The following is a 26,810-nucleotide window of genomic DNA, read 5'->3' on the forward strand; positions in this document are numbered from 1 at the left end:
CACGCATCATTACCACTGATCTGTTCTTGCGCCGAGATCCTAATCATGTAGGGAATGCATCATTGCACACGCATCCAGAGCACTAACGCCTGCAGAAGAAAAATATTCATCTATAGAAAGAGAAACCTTAGCAGTCGTTTGAGCTCTGGAACACTTTTGAATATTTGTCTGGCGTAAAGAATGCTTAGTAAGAAGCAATCACAAACCTTTAGTACGTTTACTCACCACAGAAGGTATGTTGAAGGCTTCTGCACGCATAGCACGCATGTCTATGCGACGCCAGGATTTTGTTTACAACATTGTTTATGTTCCGGGCAAAGTTAATGTCACTGCCGACTTCTTGTCTAGAATGCCTCTACCTCTCAAGGAAGACATTCATAATGAGTGGGATGAATTTCAAATTGCTTTAGTGCATGACAAAGGATATATGCCTATGGACCAGGCAGTGTGGAGTGAGGAATTTGCCAAAGATACTTTAATAAAAAAGTGGAATGCTATATTTTGGGGGGATGCCCAATAACAAACATTATTCCTGATCTTAGATGTTATTGGGAAGTAAGAAATGAATTGTCTTGCATTGATGGTGTACTTAGAAGGGGCGACTGTGCTTTCCTCCTAGCAAATTACGACACAGCATAGTTTTACCTGGTCATTAAGGCCATAGTAGTATTGTCAGAAACAAGCAAATGGTGAAGAACGGTTTTTGGTGGCCTGGCGTTGACATGTTCATTGAACGCATTTTGAGGAACTGTATCTTGTGCGCTAATTCTGACAAATCTCTCATTACTCTTAAACCCAATATGGGAGACCACATGATTCCTGATAATCCATGGAATACCATTGCCATGGATATCATGAACCTCATTCTAAGTTTATCCTTGCTGCCATTGATGTATTTTCAAAATGGCCCGTTATTAATAATTGTAGAAAAGGTTGACACTGACAATGTTTTGACTTTTTTGGATGGAGCTTACACTGAGGAAGGTCTTCCTGTCCTTCTAATCACAGACAATGATGTCCAGTTTTTGTCTAATAAAGCCAAAGCATATTTCAATAGAGTTGGTATATCTCATTGCACTACTTATTTATACAATCCTAGTGGTAATGGTATCATTGAGAGGTTTATAAGAGTCCTCAAAGGCGCCGTACAAGTAGCTGGAATGGACAACAACAATTGGGAATTGCAAATTTTAAAAACTGTTTGGATGCACAGGACCACTACCAATGAAATGACAGGTTGCTCTCCCTTTGAGGTCAAGAGGAGCAGATTACCTAGAACCAAATTTATTCCTGCATGGTTAGCTCCTTCTACCTCTTACAGCCTAGATTTGGTAGCTATCAAGGAAATAATCGCTCAGACTCATGCTACAAATAAGGAGTGTTTTGACAAAAAGAAAGGTTCTAAACAAGATCCCATTGTCATGTTTGGTATGCTTGTTAAAGTGAAGAAACCTTGGAAAGTTAAAAAAGGCGAGAGCCAGTTCATGGGCCCATTTGAAATTAAAGAAGTCCTTAAAAACTCTGTGAGGCTAATCAATAACAAGGTCTGGAATTTAAGCAGAATTGCTGTTCTCAAAGCTAACAAAGAAGTGAATCTTACCACTAACAATTGCACACATGACAAACAAAGTTCTAAGAAACCCATCTATTTAGATAGCTTAGAGGCGGCACGGGCATACTGTTTGTTGCAGCTCTGCGATCCTGCTGACACGGGGAAGCTTCACTAAAGGCTATTTTCTGCATTTTGGCTTTAGGCTCAGTGGGTGGAGGGAAGTTCTATTTTATTTCGTCATTGTTTTAAAAACTGCGTGAATAACCCTGAACACCTACCTGACTTGCTATACACTCTTGCGCCCCGGTCCACTGCAGCCCTGTGGCTGATTGATGTGGAGGGCATAGGCAAGAGCTAAGACCGGAATCTACTCACTTCCGGGAGCGCGCCATTTTGGTTGGCGCTCTAGTTGCTGCACGCTCCCTGTCTACTATTTAAATCCAACATGGCGCGGAATGCAGCGGACGCGCGCAGCGGGCGCGCCGGCGGCGGGCCAAAGGCAATCCCGTCTGAGCCCGTCCGCGCCAGTACGTCGCCTCTCGTTAGATATGCTGGCCAATATATGCCAGGCAACTGCCTTTACTCCAGAGAGGATTTAGTTAATCTGCGTCCTCCACCTCACCATTGAAGCATTCCCCCACTTCATCCCTTGAGTGGCCCGTTATGCTGTCCGTGTGGCACGTTTGCACTTTCCAAACCTATGCCTCTATCTGTTTGTCCTGGCACACTCCCTCAACATCGGTTAAAAATACTACAGGTAAATGTAAGGTCATCAGCTAAACACCATGCGGAAATACATGACCTTATCGTTGATGAAACTCCTGATATTTTCTTTCTGACTGAGACTTGGTTGAGTGACGACATGACGGCCGTATCGAATCTGGCGCTACCCCATGATGCGATTTCTTTGGTGAATAGAGCGACTAGGGGAGGTGGTATCGCTGTGATCACCAGGTCTAGCTACTCCTGTCATTTTGATAAAGTCAATATGGAGGGAGGTGAATGTGCTCACTTTAGTATCTCTGTGAGCACTCATTTTACCCTTTCCGGTCTATTAATATATAGACCTCCCGGACCTGCTTCCGGTTTCAGCAATATTCTCTTAGAGACAGTTGGAGCATTTGCTGTGGAATCGGCTAACTTTCGTATTTTTGGCAATCTTAACCTCCACTTTGATCTGGAGCAGGATCAGACTATTCGTACTATGCTTGCCGATTTAGCCGCTTTTCAGCTCCATCAAATAGTTAATAGCCCCACACACAAAGGAGGTGATCTGTTAGACCCCATCTTTACAAACATTGAGATGGCTACTGTGACTACCCCTACGGCCTGGTCCGATCATCTTCTAGTTGAAATGACCATTCTCACAACTATATCTGCACACAATAATACTCAACGTTCGGTATTTAAAAGACCATGGCGCAAGTTTCGACTCGAAGATTTCCACGCACTTTTAGGAACAGACTCTTTAGGCCCATTCAGTAATGTCGAGGCAGGATATGATTCATTCTGTGCCTGGATTACCCGAGCACTTCACACTCTTATACCGGCAACCTGGATTATGGGTCGCACACAGGGTTCTCATCCCTGTTATAATGACACCTTGGCTTCCTTGAAGAAGACATGTAAAAGGTATGAGCGTGAGTGGAGGAAAGACTATACTCCCGAAAAAAAAACTTACTACCTAGCCGAGATTAAAGCACATCATAGAGCTGTATGCAGGGCCTGAGTGGAGTACTATGCATCAGAGATTAAATTGAGCTCCAACCCCGCTAAAGTCATCTTCAAAATTCTCAAAGATCTCAGTGCCAAAAAATCCCCAGCGCCCATTCCTACATCAGAATCCCAATGTGAAGAATTGGCCTCCTTCTTCATGGAGAAAATACAGGCTATTTATCAATCTTTCTCTCCCACGAGCACGCCCGGCCCTGCTCCTTTTATTAGACCAGCCTTAGCCTCTAATCTGACGGCTATTCCTGAGATTTCCTGGGAAGAATTTAGTAAATTGACTGTGAAAATCTAGTCTGGCTCTCTGGCTGATCCACTCAAACCTGCCCAGTTCAAAGAATCCTCGCTGCCCTGTATGGCCCCGCTACACCAGCTGATTAATGCCTCTTTCTCATCTGCCACTGTTCCAGTGAAATGGAAACAGGGGTGGGTCTCTCCCATTCTTAAAAAAACTAATTTAGACCTTATGAAACCTGAAGATTTCAGGCCTATCTCTCTTCTTCCCTGGATAGCGAAGGTAGCAGAATCACATGTTAACACTATGCTTACCAACGTTCTGAGCTCCAACAACTTTCTGGATGAAACACAACATGGTTTCTGCTCCGGTCATAGTACCGAGACAGCCCTCTTGGCCATGACGGAACATCTGCGATATATCCTTGATCATGGTCGAACGGCGGCACTGATTCTGTTAGACCTCAGTGCCGCCTTTGACACTGTCTCCCACAAGGTTCTTTTTCACCGGCTTGAGGAGGCAGGGATCACTGATATGACCCTTGCCTGGTTTAGATCTTTTCTAACGAAGAGGTCCTTTTGTGTCTCCACCCCTCCCTACCTATCTCAGGCACATTCTATTGATCAGGGTGCCCCCCAAGGCTTGGCACTGAGCCCCACATTATTTAATGTCTATGTCCAGCTGCTAGCTGCTGTCGCCAAAAAATGGGACCTCGCCATCGTCTCATATGCTGACGACATGCAACTAGTGATGCCCTAACGAAGGATCGGCCCCAAATGTCTCCAGGTTTAAAAATGGCCTGATCGCCGTGGCAGACTGGATGACATCTAACTGTCTGCAGTTGAATGCAAATAAGACAGAGGGGCTACTGGTTGGAAAAAACGTAGACCTATGGGGCGACCACTGGTGGCCCAATGCTCTGGGTAAAGCCCCAGAACCCAAAACAGAAGTCAAAAACTTGGGGGTGGGGCTTGACTCCTCCCTTAGTTTCGGCTCGCAGACTAAAAAAGTCTCGGCTTCATGCTTTGGCATTCTACGCGGTCTAAGAACTATTTTAAAATTATTTGACTCATCCACAAGGCAGCTGATAGTCCAGTCTACGGTTCTTTCCCGTTTGGACTATGCATGTTCCCTGTTGCTAGGAGCCAATCGAGCAGAGATCTCCCGGATGCAGCGCATTCAAAATGCGGCTTCTAGAGCCTTAGTAGGCCTTCCCCGATTCTGCTCCATCTCTGACACCATCCGGAGGCTTCATTGGCTCCCTATGGCTCAGCGAATTCAGTTTAAGACTCTATGCCTTTCTTTCAAAATTTTAAAGCTTGCTACTCCTAAAATGCTCTGTAACCTTTTGACCCCGTATGTTCCAACTCGCGCACTACGCTCTGCAGGTCAACATCTGGTCAGAGTACCCCGGATTAAGCGCTGCCGAGCGGGAGGACGTTCCTTCCGCAACTTAGCAGCAAAATTGTGGAACTCATTACCAGCTCACATATGAGAACAGGAAGGCCTGTTGAACTTCAGGAAGGCAATCAAAACTCTTCTCTTCCCCCTAAACTAAGCTTTTCTGGAAGTATGCCCTGTTGAATCCCATCGGAGTCAGTTATCTCTCTGCTACACAGCGCCGGGACGCCCCTTTGCTGGGGCAGCTGAGCGCTATATAAGCTTTTCTAACATAACATAACATGATGATAACCTAGTTGAAAGTCCTGTTTCTATATGTTCCCAAAACAGTTGTAGGTACTGAAGAACTTGGGAAACGCGCACGGAAAAAACCTGGTTGGATGTCTGATTTTGTTTCCCTTATCAACAGAAATCATATGTTTTTTTCTCTCTATTAAAGGGGGAAGGTGTGTTGCATATGCATCTTCTATTTTGTCCTCGTGCTTGCATGCACGCTTTCTCCTTGTTGTGTTTTCCTTTGAATCCCTTGGCTCATCGAACGATCACAATGTTCTAGAATAGAGCATCTGATCGAGTCTGTGAGCCGAGACTGTCAGCTTCCTGGAGCCTGCCAGTGCTGGAAGAGTAACTTCTGCGGTGCTTCCTTTTGTGAGATTAAACTTCTTTTTCTCTACAAATTGCTTGCCCCTCCTACTTAACAATTTGGCGACGAGTTGGAGAAAGCACCACACTCACGAACCCTGTGCATGGATTGTTATATTCTACTTTCGTTTTTTTGGTGAATTCATTGGCTTTCCAAACTCTCCTGCTTAACACTTTTCCTATCAGTAACGCTTCAAAACAGCTAGGCTCCAGGGAAGGAGAAACATCTGAAGAGGAAGTAAAGTCATCAAAGAAGCAGCAAGCAAATGAGACAGACAAGAAAGCTAACCATTTATAAGCAATAGACTGACCCACAGACAACTGCCAGTGTTGATTATGTATACAATATCCTTCAACACCCCCAGCCCCACTTCTGCCACCAACCTCGAACATGGAGTGAAGAACTTCAACACCTTGAACACCAATTGCGCTGACAGCAACATCCTAATCAAAAGCAACATTCTGAGAAAATCCTCCAGCTGGTACACCCAAGAATTCAGAACAAGGAAATAAAAAGGCAAACAGCTGGTGAGGAGATGGCATGCCAGCATGGAAACCTCCGGCAGGGCAGCCTTCAACACCACCCTCAACCACTACCACCACCTGCTGAGGGCAACAAAGAAGACAGCCCTAGCCGCACACATCAAAACCAGCACCAACAACACCAAGGAACTTTTTATCATCGTTAAGGAATTGTCCAATCTGGCTGCCAGTGAAAACAACTTCACACCTTCACAGGAGCTGTGTGACAACCTCGCTGATTTCTTCCACGATAAAATTGCAGCCATATACAGAAGCTTCGAATCCCAACCCACATCTTTGGACTTCCTCAAAAGATACGCCACCACCTTAACTGACTCGAACCACAGACTAGTCATCTGGAACCTCCTCTCAACCCAGGACACCACCTCCACCATGAAATGCATCTACTCGGGAGCTCCCACAGACCCAAGCCTGCATCACATCACAAGTCTCAAAAATCAAAAGAGTGATCAGGAACTCACCACCCGGCTCAACAACACCTCTATCATCACTGCAACATTACCCAATGCCTGGAAAGATGCCGAAGTCAGACCACTACTCAAATAACCCTCAGCCAACCCCAGCGATCTCAAAATCTACCGGCCAATCTTCCTCCTCCAATTTCCAGTGAGTTACTGGAAAAGATCATCATCAAGCAAATAATGACACACTTGAAGCAGAAACAGCTACTTGACACCTCCCAACCCTCCTTCCACAACAATCTCAGCACCAAAACCTACCTGATTGCAGCCACGGGCAACTTCCTAACCCTTTTTGATCAAAGAGAAGCAGCAGCTTTGATCATACTCGACCTCACTGCGAAAGACCACCACCACATCTAAGGGAATGTGCTCAGATGGAACACCTCCTTTCTCACCAGAAGGACCCAGGGGATCCACCTCTCAACTTTCACCTCCGAACCCAAGTAGATTACCTGCAGTGTCCCCCCAAGGGCTCATCCCTCAGGCCCCATGTTCTTCAACATATACAGGACAACGCAAGCCAACATTGTAAGACCTCACTGTCTCAACATAATTTTCTATGCAGATGACACCCAACTGTTCCTCTAACTCACCGCTGACGACCCCACCACCAGTACCAACTTTCATAGGTGCATGGCAAGCGTCGCAGACTGGATGAATGCCTGCAGCTGAACATAGACTAGACGAAAGTACTGATCTTTGACAGCAGCAGCAACACATGGAAAAACTCTTGGTGGCCATCAGGTATAGGACCCGCACCCACTCCCTCCGACCAGACCAGAAACCTTGGAATCATCATTGACAACAAGCTCACAATGAAATCACAGATTAACACCATCTCCTCTGCCTGCTTCCTCACTCTGCACATGCTAAGTAAGATATTCAAATGGCTACCCCTACACACAAGACAAACCAACACAGGCCCTCATCACCAGCTGACTGGACTACGGCAATGCCTCTACGTAGGAATCGAGCACACCTCCTACAGAGACTTCAGACCATACAGAACGCCGAAGCCAAACTCATCCTCAAACTTCCTGGCAAACCCACATCACACCCCACCTCAGGCAACTACACTGGCTCCCCGTACAGAAGAGATACAATTCAAACTGCTGATCCATGAACACAAGGCTCTACACAATGAAGGACCCATCTACATTAACCACCATCTGAACTTCGACCAACCGGTGAGAAGACTACGCTTCGCTTCCTTTTTACTTGCCCTTACTATATGCATCTACCGAAACAGAAGTGGAGGCTGCTCCTTCTCCCACATCACAGCAAAGACTTAACAGCCTCTCCATGCACCTCGGGACCATCAACTCACTTCCGGAATTCCGCATGGTCTTCAAGACCTGGCTGTGTCACGCCCCTCTAAGACTTGGTAACTTATTTCTGATATTGGGTGCTCAGGTATTTCAGCTACTACTGTTATGGTTCCATGACTATTCTAAAAGTGCCCCTATTTAATGACAGTGTTGTGCTTAGCTTCTATTGTATTTCACTATTGTGCTCACTATTGATACAAGAATCGAGTTACAAACTATATTGAACTAGAACATTACTGAAAACCCTTCGTATCTATATTATTTTCCTTGTACTATTATTTCCTGAACAGAGAACCTTGCAGCGTTGTTTTCCATGTGCCAAAAGCTTTGGGCTCCGATGTTAATATGTTAATTATGCTCCTGCTACTTAAAGCGACCTCACCCAGACACACCCTGCAGGTTATACTAGATTCTTCCCGGGGCTGTTTTCCTGCTTGCGTGTACCGCGCCTCTCATTTCTGAAGACTTTGCTTTCCCGGTAAGATAAATCTGTTCAGCTGTTCATGAGGCTGTCATCTCCAGGTAAGGAATGGCGTTTCCTTGATTAATGACAGCATTTCCAGATAACTTCTTTGGCTCTTCTCAGAAGTAAAATGATATAAAACTCGCATCGTTTTTTCTTGACATTTCAGCAGAAGAAAGAGTTGAATATTTGTTTTTTACTGATCGTGTGCTTTATTTTAAACTGTAAAGAATATAAAAGCTTAGAGGAACAATATTTTAAAGTATTTAATCTACACGTTATTACTTACATACTGTAAAAATGAGACAAACCTCTTTTGACAATTAAGATGAGCCTTCTTTTAAAGAATACATTATTCTTGAACATTCTTTCGTTTTTCTTGTGCCTGAATATCTGAATTTTACAGTGTTTAGAGAATTTAAAAGTCTAAAGGTTCAAAGACAAGGTTAAAATCCTGAGTTTTTTCCCTTTAAAGCCTTTCTTCTTAAAGAAATCCCATGAATATTCTAAAGTTGTTATAATTTACCCAATAAACCACACTAAAGGTTTATTTGAGAACTGCAATCTACCTTTGGAAACAAGAAGACCACAAGTATTGAATAAGAAATTGCAACGACAGCACATTTTCGTTTGATCGTTTTTCTTTGTAGATCTCCCTCTGTGGTTCTGTGAAAACAGGCCTCGTTACGAAAGGTTATGGTTCCGTCACGATTTTGGTGATGTCGGACCGTATTTAGTGAATGCGGCTAATGTGCAGTGAAATCGTCACGTTAGCTAGTGAATTCACCGTGTATTTGGAGATTTCGTTTCAAACATGGGTTCCATTTTGTTTAAGCCTCCATTTTGTCTTGCCATCACACAGGCCGACGAGTATGGTCAAACGAACGAAGTAACCTGGCCTTCATGTATTGGTATACATTAACAGGGTCTTTCTTGACTTCGAGGTGAATTGCAAGGATCTGATTCCTTCACCTGAATCTGACCTTGCCGAGTCAATTTCCCTGCTTTGATCATTGTCTGAGATTACCAATCATTGTTCAGGACATCGTTAACTTTTAGTCTCCTTACACATGCCTTATCTTGCTCACTATCAGAGATTAGAGAATACAGAATACCCAAGCTACACCAACATCAGTATTTTCACATGGAGGGGCGCATAAATATTCTTACACACAAATCAATGATTTTTCAACGCCCTGCATCCACATAAAAGATCTCAATAGAACCAATAAGATAGTCCAATCAAAGCTTCTGTCTTGAAGTCTGTTTTTTAATTTCCACAAGTTCGCGATAATCCAAGTAACAGCCGACGCGCGTTTCGCCCTCAGGGCTTTCTCAAGGCTTAATCTTGTCTATTACGACCTGGAAGTAGTGGAAATAGTTCCCTTAGTTATAGTGTCCCTTAGTGATGTAGAGTAATCCGATTTTGCACGAAAATTAGGGCACATTCATAAGTCAATAATAGCTCTTCAGGCTTCAAATAATACTCTGTGATATTAGGAAAAACATTTGTCGTGATGTCAAATACTGAAATCCATTCAGGTTTGTTGGCCGGAGTTCATCATGGTGGCCACAAATTAAAGGGGATTGTGATAGATCCCAAAGTCTTATGCTTCTTAGTTGTCACCCATGGTTTATTCCCGGTCAGTTCGTTCTCTGATTTCGATCGCCCCTCCATGTAAAAATACTGATGTTGGTGTAGCTTGGGTATTCTGTATTCTCTTATGTGACCTGGATTCAGTTGAATACAAGGACAAACTGACACTTTGGTGGGTAGGTGTCACATACCCTTAAGCACCCTGGCCTTGGTTGCCCTAGATACCATCAGACTATTTCAGCATAACTGACATCACTTTGGAGAAGTGCGGTTCAACGTAAGCAAACCCATAATCTGTGTGTATACAACACTATCAGAGATTGTTTCCTTTCCTATGTTCTTTATTACATGCATTGTGCCTTTCAATTATGGGTTTATTCTGCTTGTGGAAATTGGATTTGGGACATTCCCAATGATTAACTTTGGGTTGGGACGTTGCAAACTGAGCTTTTCGTCAAGTGATACTTTGTTTGAGAATGTACCTCATTGGTTAACTTTTTGCGCAGTGGGAGTGTATGCTCGTAAATGTGAATATTGTGTATAAAAGGAGATGTCTTGCTCTACGAATTTGAGCAGTCTCCTGAAATACCCAATGCTGTATTTCTTGGATCACTGTTACTGGCTGCAGCTAATAAACCTGGTCTCTGACGCCACCCATAAGTATTCAGTGTCTCTGTAAACCAAGACAGGTGAATCCGAAGACTTTGGGCGTGCCCCTGGCGCTGCTGGGTTCTAAAAACCCAGTTCTTCACCTCCCTGCAGCACCCTTCCTAATTCCCTTCCCCACATCTGGCCATCTCGATACTCTGGTGAATTCTGAACACAAGAGTCAAGGCTGCCTGGAGGTGGGCTTCTTGAGGGTACTGTTCATGAGGAATCGGTTCTGACAGACTGTTTGAATAGACCTCTGTATGTGAAGCGCCTGGATTCCCTAGCAGGTGCGTTATAAATCCTCATTGATGATGATGAATATGTCTTTCATCAGCATAAGCTGTTTGAATTTTAGATAGAGAGATTGCTATGCAGTTGGATAAAGATTGTTGTGTAGCTGTGAAGGAAATTATAAATCTGCACCAGTAAAAGTACTCCAGCAAACTGTTGCACATTTATGATTTACAGCTTCCCAAACAGTCCCAGTAGTATGCTTGAAAGTTGTGCCAGTCTCAGCTTTCTTGTAATTGTACTGGGAGATACTGCATGACATTTCTGACATTGCTATTTCCTCATAGTGGAATAGCAAGCAGGTTACAGTTTCTCATAGGGAGAAGACAGCCACTTGGCGACTTGCAAACTTATAAAAGTTTGGGAGCTTTGCCCCATTCACAAGTTACTGTGGTTTGCATCTATTTTTCGGGATAGTTTCTACCACCTTCTTGTGATGAAATTGCTAACAGGAGTAAAATTGGGATGTCTTTAAGGTGATGTATTGTATTCACTACCCAAAGAACCAAAACATTTTGGGGCACATTTGCTAAACCGCCAGGCAACACAGAGCAGCAAACAAATTTGCTGCACTACATTGTGCTAGGAGGAGGTCACATAATAGTGCCATATGTTCTAAGATATGACTCTGCTGCTCTCTCCCCCAGGGTTGGTGCACAAAATGATTGTATAGTGCCACTCACTAGCTCTTCAGTTTACTTCCTAACTTCGAGTGCCTCTAAAATCATGGTTCTGCTTGTGTTAATTCTTTAGCACCAAAAGACTATTTTGGAATATTGGTGTGCTTGACAAATAACAAAATAACAATATTAATTTGTAAGCCGTGGGATAATGGGGAAATCTGAAACTTTTAAGACCAAACTGGAGACTAATCTTTCACCAGCCTTGATACTGGGACAGTCTCTGGCACAATATGTAGTTCTTGTCTATTTGTGCAACACCACTGTGACACTGCAGTAAGAGTCATAGTCCATTGGACTAATACCCCGAATAGGGTGGTACAGAGGGGGATTCTAACTAGGAAGTAGAATCCAGCATTTGTATTAGGCACACCTTTTCCTTACGGGAAAATTCACATGTTTCTGGATTAATTTGGAATATATGAATTGCTGCTTGAATATTTAATGAGTATGTTTCTGTCAATAGCTACTGCCAATCCAATCCATTTTAGCTAATTTATGTAGGAACATCTGTTGTACAGAACATTGCTTTTCTAACTGACATGCCAAAGCTTCATTAAGAGAGCTCAGCACACTTTGCAAAACTGGAATTCTCCGAGCTAACCATGAATGACCCTCTCTGGAAGAGCTCCTTCCTCTGCTTGGGAAATGAGTGATGGGGGATTGGCAACCTGTAATCCATGGAGGGGAATCACATCCTATCTGTCTAAAATATCGCGTGTTGGCACTAATGGCAACCATAGTATAAATGCTATTATTATTATTGATTGCCTTTCATCACACCCGGGTACTGGCCCTATTGGTTTTTCTGAGCCATCTACCGAATCTCAATAAATAAAGATATGTGCACACAGAACTCTTGAATGAATTTTTTATTGTGTAGGGATAGGCATGCATTACTACATCAGAAATCAAAGTCGGTCTGGGTAGAGGTGCCTCATTTACAAAGATAACCCGAAGATTCCTTGAAGAAGACAGCTGCTTGTGATTTCCACGGGGGCAACTTCACTGTACAGCGCTTCCTTGTTGCACTTAGCTATGAGGTCCCTGTGGTGAACAGACAGAGAGTAAAGTCATGTGACAATCACATCTGTAACAGAAAAAAAGTAATTTCTTCTACAAGTGTGGTAGACCGTATGAGCCAAGAACACCTCGCCTTCCCAGCCAATGCCCCATGTCTGGTGTCATATTGAAATTCGCAACTGTACAAAATGTCTGAGTTATATCAAATAATAATAAGATTTATATAACGCAAACAACAACATGGATTGCAGAACTGGCTCTTAAATGTTATTATTACACAGTTCAATGGAACTCCGGTTTTCAATCACAGAAGCTTCTGGGTCTGCTGTTCATGGTGAAGGACTATATGTTGAGAAGGGCAACTCCTCCCCAGAATGCTTTAAAAACAGCCTGCCTACAGCAGTGTATTGCAGTACAACTAGTTGGCCATGGGTGGGGACTGACGTACTCTAAGGTTAGATTTTAGCACTTTTAAGCCGGTCTTGTCACTTGCAGGGTGATCACAACTTTAGAAATCCATTCTGTGAATCGGGATGGTCTTATTCCTTTGTGGGTGTGTGTTTTGTATTAGCATGCCTGCCCAAATTGAAATTGCCACTAGCCCCATCCATGTTTGAGTAATTATTTGTCATTGTCCCTGGTCCCTACCAAACTTACTACGAAATAGTATACTTATGTGTGTGACAGCCTCCAACACCATGATGGAGATCATGACACCAAATAGATAGGAGAGGCAGATGTCTCCTACCGAAAGTTTGTGAATTGCATCTTATGGTAACTAAGTAGTACTACTTTAAGTACTACAAAATGCAGACTCAAGCTCTATACTCTTAGAAATTGAACACCATTTAGCATGTATAAAACCAAACAGCACAGAAATTTTGAAATTCCAAAATGCAGTGCATTCTGTGAGACAATATGGAAATTGGTAGAAAAGGAATACACTTTTTGATCCATAACTAGGAAGTGAAAGGGAAAAGCAACTTTATTTAATGTGTTTTAAAGTGGTGACAAAAACTACCACAGTCAATGATAAACTGTGTTTCAGTTTATAATGTTTTTTTTTATTTATTTCACAGTAGCTGTCAAATGACAGAATTTGAAAGATATCATTGATACAATGAACATTTGCGTAGCTGGTATTTTGCAAAAATATGAGCATATTAACTCTTTTTTAACAGCCCCAAGCCCTTTGTATGTCCCTCCTAATCCAATTGAGCCTTCTGAATCTAAACGAGACACTAGGCTACACCCTGGATAGGATGACAGGGGTGGCCTTTTAATTCCCCCATCACAAGTAAGAATTGATTCAGGGTTCACGAGAGTTAAGGGTCATCGGGGCTCCATTGGGAGTGGGGGGAACTCCAGCAGTAGTGATAGGAACCCTGTGGTCCTAATGGATTATGCCCATACCCTGGTTAGCAGGGAGTCCCCCGCTCCACATGAGAAGTGCCAAAAAACGAAACAACTTAGTATCAACCTCCCCCCAGAAGCAACCCCACTGGTTGCGGTTCTTGTAAGGGTTCCACTACTGGGTGCCAAAGAGGAAGAATCCACTGCAGCCCTGGTATTGAAAACTAAAAAATGGTGTGATCATTACTGCTCCGGAAAAACTGAAATTTCCTCTAGTATTATAATGGCTAGGCGGGTGGGGTGGATAGGTAACTCCCCGAAACAAGTTGAAGGGGATTGTTGTTGTTGTTGTAAAAACTTTATTTTGGTCAATAAGGCCATAAAAGTGCATAATTTAACATTCCCATGTATACATACACGATATACAATAATTACAAATTCATAATATATACTTGGTTGAAGAAAAAAACCAAAACGAAAAACAGAAATACCCAGTATAAACATTTAAAAATACACAGTGGCTGTGCAGAAGCAAGAGTCCTTATATAATCCTCCCTTATAAAGATTTTAATAACAATCTTCTTCTAATAAGCCACATAGCATTTAAAAAACGAGATACCGCAAATACAATTACAGGTTCGGTATCACGTTTTAAAACTCTGAATGCCACGGCTCAGCGGGTAAAGCCTTGGGGCCTCATTTATGAAAAGTGACGCATCGCTGCGTGAAAACAGCGATGCGTCACTTTTCACTGCGCACTCCTTACGACCTTTCTGATGCATCATATTTAATGTATGACGCATCATGTCGCAAGGAGTTACAGAAATGTCAGTATTTCTGACGTATCTGTAAGCGCAAAAGTGACGCATTGCTGGAGTGTGTCACAAAAGTGACGCAACTCCAGCAATGCGGCCTTTCACATGGGGAAAGCCCTATGTGAAAGGGCTTGCTTCAGTCTTACGCCTGCTGTGAGGCAGGCGCAAGATTTTGACGCAACAGCATCCTAAAAGTGACGCAGTGAAATCTCATAGGTTTAACGGGGAACGCCCCCTCTGCATACATTATACCTGACGCAGGTATAATGTGGCGCAGGGGTTTAAAAAGTGACGCATCTACCTAGATGCGTCACTTTTTAAATATGGCGCAACGAGGCGCATTTTTTACACCGCTGGTGCGTCACAAAAAGTGACGCACCGGCGGCGCAAAACTGACGCATGGCCTTCATAAATAAGGCCCTAGGTTTTTACATAGCTGAATTACCCAACGTTTGCGGGGTAATGCATATACCGGGCAAAAGAATAAAACATGCATCCTAGTTTCATCCGATCGTTTACAACAAGGGCAGAAACTCGAATTCTCTGGGGCCCAAGAGCTAGTGTATTCTGCCAGAGGTAGGTTCCCCCATCTAAATTGTGCATACAATTTCCTCGCCATGGGTGGCTGTATGGCATCCAGAAAAGGTTCTTTTATATACATCTCCTTTATTTGTTGGAACTCTCTAGTCAACCTGCCCACATTAGTACTCTCCTGTAATAGCGACAGATTTGATTGTCTGAGCTGTTTCACAAGATCCACCCTCGATATTGTTAGGCATGATGTCTCAGGGGACAGCCAGAGATCGGGTCTCCCAATCTGGTTGGCAAAGCTTTTGGAAAGGGGCGACCACTCGGTCCCCCCGAACGTATGGTGGAGTACCCCAATCCCCCCGGGAAGCCATTTTGGGCGGGAGGCGAGTCTCGGCTGGTATGCCCGAAGCGGCGTAGCCGGGGCGCGCCTTTACCCGCCCAAGAGTGGGTTGTCCTAGACACCGAAGCCGCTAGCCACGCCCCGGAGGCGGATTGGAGGTGGGTCCACGCCCGCCCGAAGAAGGATAAAAGGAGCAACAAGCCAAGAAAGCATCCTCTTGTTCCTGTGCTCTGAAGCTGCACCTCCCCGTTGCACGTGAGCTCGAGACGGAACGAAGAGCCAATTTTGAAGGATTTAATTTTGTATTTGTTCTTTCAGAAAGTCAGCGTTGGACGATGCCGGGCAAGAAGGTCGGAAAGAGGGTCGGTACTGATCAGATGCTCTGCATGCTGGTGAAAGACATGGCCGAGATGAAGAAGCAGATGGCGGCAATGAATGGTGTGGGGGGACCCAAGTGAGTCGTCGGACCAGCATTGCCGGGAGTAGTCCCTAACGGGAGAGGTAGAAGGGCCAAGAATGGAGCATCAGGGGGGGAGGCCCCAGTTCCCGAGGCGCCGCCGGCGCACCCGGTTACACCAACTGAGGCCCCGATACCGGTCCCGGAAGAGGGGTAACCAATTCCGGTTGTAGTCACCCCCGTGAACGGGGAGGATATGCCTCCCGAACTGGCAGCACAGTTGGCAGCATGGTTGGGAAAAGATAACGAGGGGGCCACGGCTGATGATGCCAGGGCAGTGATGAAGCAGTTGCGGCAATCAAGAGAGGCTGCAAAGGCACCATGTCCTCTTGTTCCCCCACAGGCTCCCGTGGAACAACCAGTAGCGGGCGCGAGTTCGGCAGCAACTACGGTTACAGCTACCGGTCCAGGTAAGCAGCTATTGCCGATGGCGGGGGAGGGTTCGGTACCCTCGAGAAGGGAAAAAGTGGCTCAGCATATCCCGATGGACGTTAAAGAGAGGATATGGGCTGATAAATATATAAACATGTTTTCTTTACTAACTGATCATTATGAGATTGAGCATGTTAAAAATCAAAAGGAGTTTCTGCACCCTAGTGTTTGGCGCGCTAAGATGGCCGCTTTCAGAGTTGATGAAACGATAGGTAATTGGGGCAGAGCGTTTGGGATGTTCACCGCAATTATGGGGGAACGAAGGCCCGAACTGTTGGCTGAACTACCTGTGTATCAGACACGTATCATGGAGTTTTCTCAGACATATGAGGGTAATCAATGGTTTTGTTACGATAACATATTCCGTAAGTCCAAGGAGTTCGACACATCTCTGACGTGGGATTGTTTCGACTCCATTTCCTGGCAAAAAATGGAGAAATCAGGCATGACAAAGGCACCAGCGTTGGGGGGGAACGTGGGCGAGTTTTCCCGCCACTCATCTGGGGCGCCCTTTCGGGCGGGATCAGGCAATGATCAGCACTCAAGGACTAATGGCAACTCAGGTAAAAAAGGGGTATGCTGGAGTTTTAACAGAGGCAAGTGTACAAGGCCCCAGGGGTCATGCAAGTTTAGGCATGAATGTACAGGGTGCGGGCAGTCCTCGCATCCCGAGACCATGTGCAGAGCCAAAACGGGTGACACGGGAAGTAGAGGGGGCGCCAAACAGGTCTGAAATAGTCCGAGGGGCGCCTCTACCTACCCCGGTTGATACCATGGCAATGATTCCTTGGCTTAATGAATACCCGGATCATAGCTCCGCTGGGGTGTTGCGAGATGGTTTTTCGTATGGTTTCCGCATCCCGGTGGGGGATTTTCAGGGTAAAACACAATGTAGGAACCAACTGTCGGTTCTGCGGAATACGACTGTGGTACAAGCAAAGATTGGGAAAGAGGTGACCCGGGGTCGGGTTGCCGGACCATATGACATACCGCCAGTTGCTAATTTTGTTTGTTCGCCTCTGGGAGTAGTCCCCAAAAAGGACCCAGGGGAATATAGGTTGATACATAACTTGTCAGCTCCGAGGGGTCTTTCGGTGAACGATGCGATTGACCCAGGAGTTTGTTCGGTGCGGTACGCATCTTTTGATGAGGCCGTCGCCATGTTGAATCGCCTGGGGCCCGGAGCGCTGATGGCCAAATCGGACATCGAGTCAGCGTTCCGGTTGCTCCCGGTACACCCAGACGACCAGCGTCTCCTTGGTTTCATGTTTCAGGGACGCTATTACATGGATAAATGTATGCCAATGGGTTGCTCCATATCTTGTGCGTATTTTGAGAAATTCAGTAGTTTTCTGCAATGGGCGTTCACAAGAATAACGGGGTTTACGCATGTTATGCATTATCTTGACGATTTTCTGTTCCTGGGGGCAGCCGGGGACTCGGAATGTGCACAGGCTTTGAATGAATTTTGTGATCTCATGAGACATTTTGGTGTGCCATTGGCGCCAGGTAAGACTGTGGGGCCGTCTACTTCGCTCGAGTTTCTTGGAATAGAGCTCGATTCCGAAGAGGGGTGCTTCCGGTTGCCCAAGGCAAAGGTAATAAAATTCAAGGCCTCGCTGGAAACATGTATTAGCGAGACAAAGGTAAATTTGCATCAATTACAACAGACTGTGGGGCAGCTGAATTTTGCCCTTAGAGTGATACCAATGGCTCGCCCTTTTTCCCGCTCGATTGCGCAAGCCATGGTCGGCCTGAAAGAAGGGCACCACCGCACAAGGCTCTCGGCAGAGGTTCGCCAGGACATGCGCATTTGGCTGGCATTCCTGGCGGATTTCAATGGTCGTGTTGTCTGGAACAAACCGGCGGTGTCCTCCGAGGAGCTGGGGCTGTGGACAGATTTGGCAGGGAGTACGGGCTTTGGCGCCATATTGGGTAATCACTGGTCAGCCCGGACATGGCCGTCATGGTGGCATGAGAGTGGGCTTACAGGTAACATTGGGTTTCTCGAATTGTTCCCTATTCTGGTGGCCTTGAAAACATGGCCTGAGGGGTTTCGGGAACCCTCTATGGTGTTCTGGTCTGATAACATGACCGTGGTTGAGTGTATCAATAGTCAGGCAGCACAATGCAAATGGATTTTGAGATTGCTTAAAGAAATTGTCTTGCTATGTTTGCAACTGAACGTCCTTTTTAGGGCAAGACATGTGCCAGGGGTGCTGAATCAGGCAGCTGATGCGCTTTCTCGTTTCCGTATGCAGGCCTTCTGGGGTTTTCTACCCACAGCGGACCCGGTGGCGGCACCATTTCCCGAAGCTCTCTGGTCTCTCGGTGCCCCGAACTACAAAACCTCGTGGGAGAGAGTTTAGCACCCAGGACAAGGAAGGCATACGAAGGGGCGTTCCGTTCCTATTGGTCCTTTTTGGGTTCTGCTAGGGGGGAGCTTTGGGGACAAGAAGAGTATGTCCTGAAATTTTTGTTGTCGTTACATCAGGCAGGCAAATCGGTAGCTACGGCCCAGAGGCACCGGGCCGCCATTTCTTTTATGGCACGGGCTCATGGTATCCAGGACCCCACAGCGTCTTTTGTGGTACAGAAAGCGCTGCGCGGGTGGCAACGCCTTGAAGGTCGCAGAGTGGATGAAAGGCACCCGATAGGTCTGGAAAGGTTGGCCCTGCTACTATCCGTACTCCCTGCAACATGTTCATCTCAATCAGAGACAGTGCTATTCCGGGCCGCTTTTGCATTAGCATTCCATGGGGCTATGCGGGTTAGCGAACTGGTAGCAAAGAACAAGCAGGATACGGGGGGAGGTCTGCGCCGAGAGCACATACAAATTAAGGGGGAGACGATGATTGTCTCGTTTGCCAGGTCCAAGACCGATCAGGGTGCGATCGGGGACAGTGTAGTAGTCCAGCGGATTCCCGGATCTCCCATGTGCCCGGTCGTATGCGTTGAGGAGTATTTGGCGCAAAGGGCGGCATCATGGGGGGGAACCTTGCTGAGGCACGCTGACGCCACCCCACTGACGAGGTTTCAGTTCCAGCGGGTGCTTGCAATGGCAATTACAGCCGCGGGCTTGAACCCGTGCGAGTTTGGGACCCATTCCTTCCGGATAGGTGCTGCTACAGAGGCTACAGCCAGGGGTCTGAGTGTTGAAAAGGTGAAACAGTTGGGGCGTTGGTCCTCGAATTGTTACAAAAGGTATGTGCGGTTGCACATGTTGTGAAGCTGATATCATGCACTCACGCTTCTTGTTTTTGTTTGGTTTACAGTTTCGCAAGCTTATGAGGCGGGGCGGACTGTGCAGTCGACCCGACACCTGGGGACCAGCGGTCAAAGATCACCGGCTGAGGAGAGAGTGGTGTGGGTCGTGGGCCACTCATACGTGAGGCGTGCCGCGGACGTATTCGAAGCAGGTGACATGATTCACATGGCTGGGGAATACGGGTACAGGGTGACCTTCTACGGAAGGGGCGGGCTCTGTATTGACCAGTTTCAAACTTTTATGGAGGGTCTGTTAGGGCGGACAAGGTCACCGCCATCTATAATCATAGTGCATCTTGGGGGCAATGATTTGGTGACCACGGGTCGACGGGTACTTCTCGAGTTGATACTATCCACTGTAAGTTGGTTGGCAAGAAGGGTTCCGGGGTGCACAATTGCATGGTCCCATATGATTCCACGGAAGGTGTGGCGGGGGGCTAATTCTGTGTCTGCTATAAATCAGTCAGTGAAGAAAGTGAATAACAAGCTTGGTAGACTGTTCCGTACAAGTACATTGCATTCGATTCCTCATGGGTGTATCAGGGGGGACCAGATGTATATAGAAGATGGGGTCCATTTGTCCCGGGTGGGGAATTCTTTACTCATAGGAGACCTCGTAGCCTGGTTAAAGAGTTTGCATTCATGACCTTTAAGTAGGAGTTTTGTGGGGGTCCGGATAGCCGGTCAACTATCCGGCCTGTGGCGGTAAGGTCATGATCGGTGAGCAGTAATTGGAAGATCCCTAGAGGTGGGGCGTCACCCATTACGGATGGGAACGCCCGGGGGGAGGCGGCCATTGGCCCCTCAACGGGGAGGCGGTCCCCTCTAAGGATGGGGACGCCGAAAGGGAAGGCGGCCATAGGCCCCTCCCTGGGGAGGAGGGGCTGCAGGGCCTCTCCTGGGAATTTCCCGGGGCCACAACATCTGCGACGGCAGATGTGGTAAGTTGTGTGGGGTGGGAGGGGGGTCTACGCTACCTTCTAGACACCTCACACGAGTCCTCGGACGACCATTAAGATGGCGTCGAGTTAACATGGGGCCCCCGTCAAGACAAGGGAAATTGGAAATAGGCACAAAGGTGCAGTCCTCTGTGCGACCGCCCCTCACAAGTGAGGGGGGAGTTCTGGGTTAGGGATCTGACACCGGTTACGACCTTGCCGTTGGCCCGTAATGTTAGGATGTACAATTTCAATTTGGTGAAATGCATTTGCAGGATGTTTAGTATCGGCTAGGAGAACCTTTGTATTAGAGATGTGTTAAGGTTAGCCAAGAACATCGTAATGTGGAAATGAAATTGTACATGATATGAAACTGTTATTTTAATGTTTTAATTTTGTTTCATATTTTTATAAATACGGCCGGGAGGGTAACTCCCTCCCGCCTTCCAAAAGTTCAGAACCGTTTCCGTATTCCCATTCTTGGGGATTGTGTTGAGAGGGGGTGGCGGGTATCTCAGCCATATGGAAAGGGGCGACCACTCGGTCCCCCCGAACGTATGGTGGAGTACCCCGATCCCCCCGGGAAGCCATTTTGGGCGGGAGGCGAGTCTCGGCTGGTATGCCCGAAGCGGCGTAGCCGGGGCGCGCCTTTACCCGCCCAAGAGTGGGTTGTCCTAGACACCGAAGCCGCTAGCCACGTCCCGGAGGCGGATTGGAGGTGGGTCCACGCCCGCCCGAAGAAGGATAAAAGGAGCAACAAGCCAGAAAGCATCCTCTTGTTCCTGTGCTCTGAAGCTGCACCTCCCCGTTGCACGTGAGCTCGAGACGGAACGAAGAGCCAATTTTGACCCACCCACCAGCCCCTGAGGACAGCGAGTTGTGCGAATAAAAGTTGTGTGCGTGGTATTGTTTTTTCTTACAGGTTGTTCTGAATAAAGTTGATTTAGTATGCAATAAGATTGATAACCTTCTTTTTCAGCATGTTTATTCAGAAAGTAGTTGCACCAGAGTTGAGCAGTGATGTTCTGTAGAGTTGATATTTTGAATGCTTAGGTATAATTGTTTTTCCTCTTTAGTCTTAGATTGTCGTATTTATTTTTGGTCGGGCGGTAAGGTCATGATCGGTGAGCAGTAATTGGAAGATCCCTAGAGGTGGGGCGTCACCCATTACGGATGGGAACGCCCGGGGGGAGGCGGCCATTGGCCCCTCAACGGGGAGGCGGTCCCCTCTAAGGATGGGGACGCCGAAAGGGAAGGCGGCCATAGGCCCCTCCCTGGGGAGGAGGGGCTGCAGGGCCTCTCCTGGGAATTTCCCGGGGCCACGACATCTGCGACGGCAGATGTGGTAAGTTGTGTGGGGTGGGAGGGGGGTCTACGCTACCTTCTAGACACCTCACACGAGTCCTCGGACGACCATTAAGATGGCGTCGAGTTAACATGGGGCCCCCGTCAAGACAAGGGAAATTGGAAATAGGCACAAAGGTGCAGTCCTCTGTGCGACCGCCCCTCACAAGTGAGGGGGGAGTTCTGGGTTAGGGATCTGACACCGGTTACGACCTTGCCGTTGGCCTGTAATGTTAGGATGTACAATTTCAATTTGGTGAAATGCATTTGCAGGCTGTTTAGTATCGGCTAGGAGAACCTTTGTATTAGAGATGTGTTAAGGTTAGCCAAGAACATCGTAATGTGGAAATGAAATTGTACATGATATGAAACTGTTATTTTAATGTTTTAAGTTTGTTTCATATTTTAATAAATACGGCCGGGAGGGTAACTCCCTCCCGCCTTCCAAAAGTTCAGAACCGTTTCCGTATTCCCATTCTTGGGGATTGTGTTGAGAGGGGGTGGCGGGTATCTCAGGCATATGATATAGGCCAGCCAGGGTGTTTTACTAGGCTTGAGTCGGGGGAGAAGCTTTTTTAACTCTTTTTAAAAGAAACTCAACTCAGGAGTTACCCATTGCCTACTCTCTTGGCCAATTGGCATCATTCCCAAGTCCATACAAAGGGGAACCAGTGGGGTACTAGATGGCAAGCCAATAAGTTGACCTATGAAGTTATTTTCTAACTTCATAAGATCTTTGGTTGGGCTATGCCCCCAAAGTTCTGCCCCATACAATGTGGCCCCTCTCGCTTGCACCTTGTATATCTCCACCAGAGGGGCAGCAGGCTTAAGCGTAGATGATCTAAGCATTTTCAATATCCCCCTTGATGTCTGGGGATTGCGCTATTGTTAATTTTAACAAACGAGGTACTGCTGACAGACTGTTCTTCGATGCCTCAGCCCTGGAGAAGGGGAAAGGGGGCATTAGGATTGGATTGGGATTCTTCTATCCCCCACCTAGACTCCCAAATGTAGTTGTTAAGACCCATCCAGATGTGGTTTCGAGGAGCCCACATCAGGCTCCTCAAAGCCTTGCAGAATATAATTACCCTGAACTTAAATTTGAAAGTTCTAGTGATAGAAATACATCATCTCAACAAACTCTTCACACACAGACAGGGGCGGGCTTAGTTCTATCTAACAGGTTCTCCCTATTGTCCCAGTTAGATGAGAATGACTGACTAGAAACTTCTCACGATTGTCCTTTGGAATCTAGTCATAACTCTCAAATTATTGATACTGATGCTGGCCCTAGCTGTAATATCATTAGCTGGAATATCGCAGGGCTTAGATCAAAAAGGGAGGATTTTAGTTGGTTAAAGTTCATAAAAAAATATGATATTATTGCTCTCCAGGAGACATGGGAGAGGGAGAGCAATATCCGGTTAGATGGATTTAAATCGTATTGTTCGCCCGCTCGACCTACGCCGGCAGGTAGAGCCAAGGGAGGCTTAATGCTCCTCTTCTCCCTAAAGATAAAAGGGTCTGTGAAGCTGCTGGATGTAACTTCTCATAATTGTCTGATACTAGAATTAAATACTCTTAATCACCCTAAAATATTGTTAATGAACTTTTATAATTCTGGGGAATGTGATTCCAGAAATGAACATCTTCTTTATTTGAAATGTTTTTTAGAAGCATATAGCTTACATCAATCCATTTTTTTCTACATCATACTTATGGGAGATTTTAATGTTCATTTGTGTGATCTGAACTGTCGAATTGATGATGCCTTTGGTCCAGATTATTCGTCGCTACCCCATTTTGAACATATATCTAAGGGGGAGGCTCTGGAGGATCTCCTGATAGGAGCCGATCTCTATGAACCAGGTTTTCATGATCCAAGTGAGAGGGTAGCAACTTTTAAGGCCAGGGTTAGGGAGACCATTATTGACTATATATTTTTGTCCCCCTCTATGTTAGGGAATGTAGTATTCTATAATGTGAGGCTGTCTCCCTTTAGCGACCACAACCCTGTTATCCTGGAGTTAGATAAACATATGGACCTTTTGTTCTCCCCGGGCAAGGATAGGAGTACCAACCCTGTGATAACCAGAGACCAAGGGAGGAGGCTAAAATGGTCTAAGGTAGTCCCTAATTCCTTCTTTGCTAATTCATGTATGAAGGTTAAAAATGGTATTGCAAAGTGTATGGACTAGTCTACTCCTAAGGATAAGGTCATTAGAGCCTTTAAAGTTATCTGTGGTCAGGTTACAACAGACTTGACCATTATAAGTAAGCCCATGCCTAACCCAGGGCAAAGGTGGTTTGACGCTAAATGTTCTAGGGCTCATCAAAATGTCATACAAGCCCTGAAAAATAAACCTAGAGACAGGGAACAGTTAGTCAGTCTCAGAAAAGAATATGACCTTGCAGTATACACCCGCAAAAATGAGATTAAATCAGAGGCTTACTGTTGTAGAAATATTGAAGGATAGCTCAAGGTTCTGGGCTATTGTTAATTTTTTCAGGGCAGGAGAATGGTAGCCTGGAAACTAACATCTCAGAGGAACAGTGGCTATCACATTTCGAGGGCATCTATGGGTCAAACGAGCCTAGTGAGTCTTTTACAGTTTTAGATACTGGAAATGACTTAACCCCTGAAGGTTTTTAAAGAGGAGGACATTGAGAGGGCAATAATAGATTCATCTAGTAATAAGGCACCAAGTCCATATGGTGTCCCTGTCAATCTTTATAAGGGTGAGCCTAAATTCTGGGCTAAAATTTTAGCAAATGTTTTTAACGCTACAGTTGTCCAGGGGTTCCCAGTCCACTATCATCCCGGTTTTTAAAAAGGGGCAGAGAGGGGACCCAAGGTGTTACAGACCCATTTCATTGATTGACTCTGCCGTCAAAATTTTAGGTAAGGTGATTTTGGCCAAAGTCACTGATTGGGTAAATGATAATGGGATCTTATCCAATCTTCAGTATGGTTTTAGATCAGGCTGAAGTACCATGGACCAGTGCCTTAACTTATATTTACTGACAAGCAAATATACTGAAGCAAATAAAGGTTCCAAGTATATGGGATTTATGGATCTGTCATTAGCTTTTGACCTCGTGAACAGATCCATTTTACTTGACATAGGGATTGACCCTCGTCTGGTTTATTTTTTAGCTGACTTACATCGGGACCTTTCTGCAGCTGTTAGAGTCACTCAGAACAGCAAATGCATATGACACTTTAAGTCTGGTAGAGGTGTTCGCCAACCAAGGATGTATATTGGCCCCTTTACTTTTTGCGTTATATATTAATGCCCTAGACAAAACTCTGGATAAGGCCAGCCTGGCCCTCCCGCTTGTAGGAAATGGGACCATTCCGGTCCTCCTATACGCGGACGAAGCTGTGCTATTATCGCTAAGTATGGGCGAATTCGCGGTCCGGGAATTCGTGCGAAATGACAAAAAAATCCGGGAGTTCGCGAATTTTCCCACAAACTCGCAGATTTTTGTACTATTTGCACAAATATGTGACCATGTGTGCCTGTAACTTTGCCAGCGCGCCAAAAGGCGCCGAGGTCCCTTGAGTGAGCTGGCCATTATAGTGGGTACGGGCGGGAAGACGTTTCATATCGCTAGTGTGTGATGGACGGGACCAAACGGGTGGGGCTCTATGCAAGTTAGCATGCATCTTGTTTATAAAGGGTCAGAGACCGAGCAGGGCAGCAGATGAGGAGAAAGCAGCCTCCTGGTCACAGGAGCTACAAGGGGATGGCGCTCAGCAAACTCATGGATGCAAAAATACTTTTGGCACAGAACCCCAGAAACCTTTGTATGTCCAAGATTGCTCTGGTTCAACACTGCCACCCTCTGGTTCACCCCTGCCACCATCTGGTTCATCACTGCCACTCTCTGGTTCATCAATGCCACCCTCTGGTTCACCACTGCCACCCTTTGGTTCATCAATGCCACCCTCTGGTTCACCACTGCCACCCTCTGGTTCATCACTGTCACCCTCTGGTTCACCACTGCCACCCTCTGGTACATCACTGCCACCCTCTGGTTCATCTCAGTCACCCTCTGGTTCATCACTGCCACCCTCTGGTTCATCACCGCCACCCTCTGGTTCATCACAGCACCCTCTGGTTCACCACTGCCACCCCCCGGTTCATCACAGCCACCCTCTGGTTCACCACTGCCACCCTCTGGTTCACCACTGCCACCCTCTGGTTCACCACTGCCACCCTCTGGTTCACCACTGCCCCCCTCTGGTTCATCACAGCACCCTCTGGTTTCACAATTGTACATTCTGATACATCACAGGAACCTCTGGTTCAACACTGTAGATTATGGGGAGAAAGCAAGCACACCAGCCCAGTCTCAACCGGTGGCTGGTTAATGTGTTGCTGAATTTGAGCTTTAAGTCCGGCACCTGCTTCCTTATCTGTAAGTGCTTCCTGTTGCGGTTTAATTTTTGTGACAGGAGCATTGTGCCATACTTGTAACTATTCTCTGACCCTGCTCAGAGAATAGTTGCAAGTAGGCAACAACTCTGGAGGCGCCCCTCAGGAAGCAGCTAATAACAGTAATGCCTATGCACACCTGAACAGAATTATTTTACAGTCGTGTACGGTATGTAACACAAAAGAAAAAGGGAAAAGCCAAAGTTAAAACATCAAATACGATGCAATGAAGCTTTGAGAAGGTTTAATGGTTCCACAACCAGCCAACACGTGTTTCGTCGTGTGGGAACAATGTC

Source organism: Lissotriton vulgaris, chromosome 5 (assembly GCF_964263255.1).
Source record: "Lissotriton vulgaris chromosome 5, aLisVul1.2, whole genome shotgun sequence".
NCBI lineage: Eukaryota > Metazoa > Chordata > Amphibia > Caudata > Salamandridae > Lissotriton > Lissotriton vulgaris.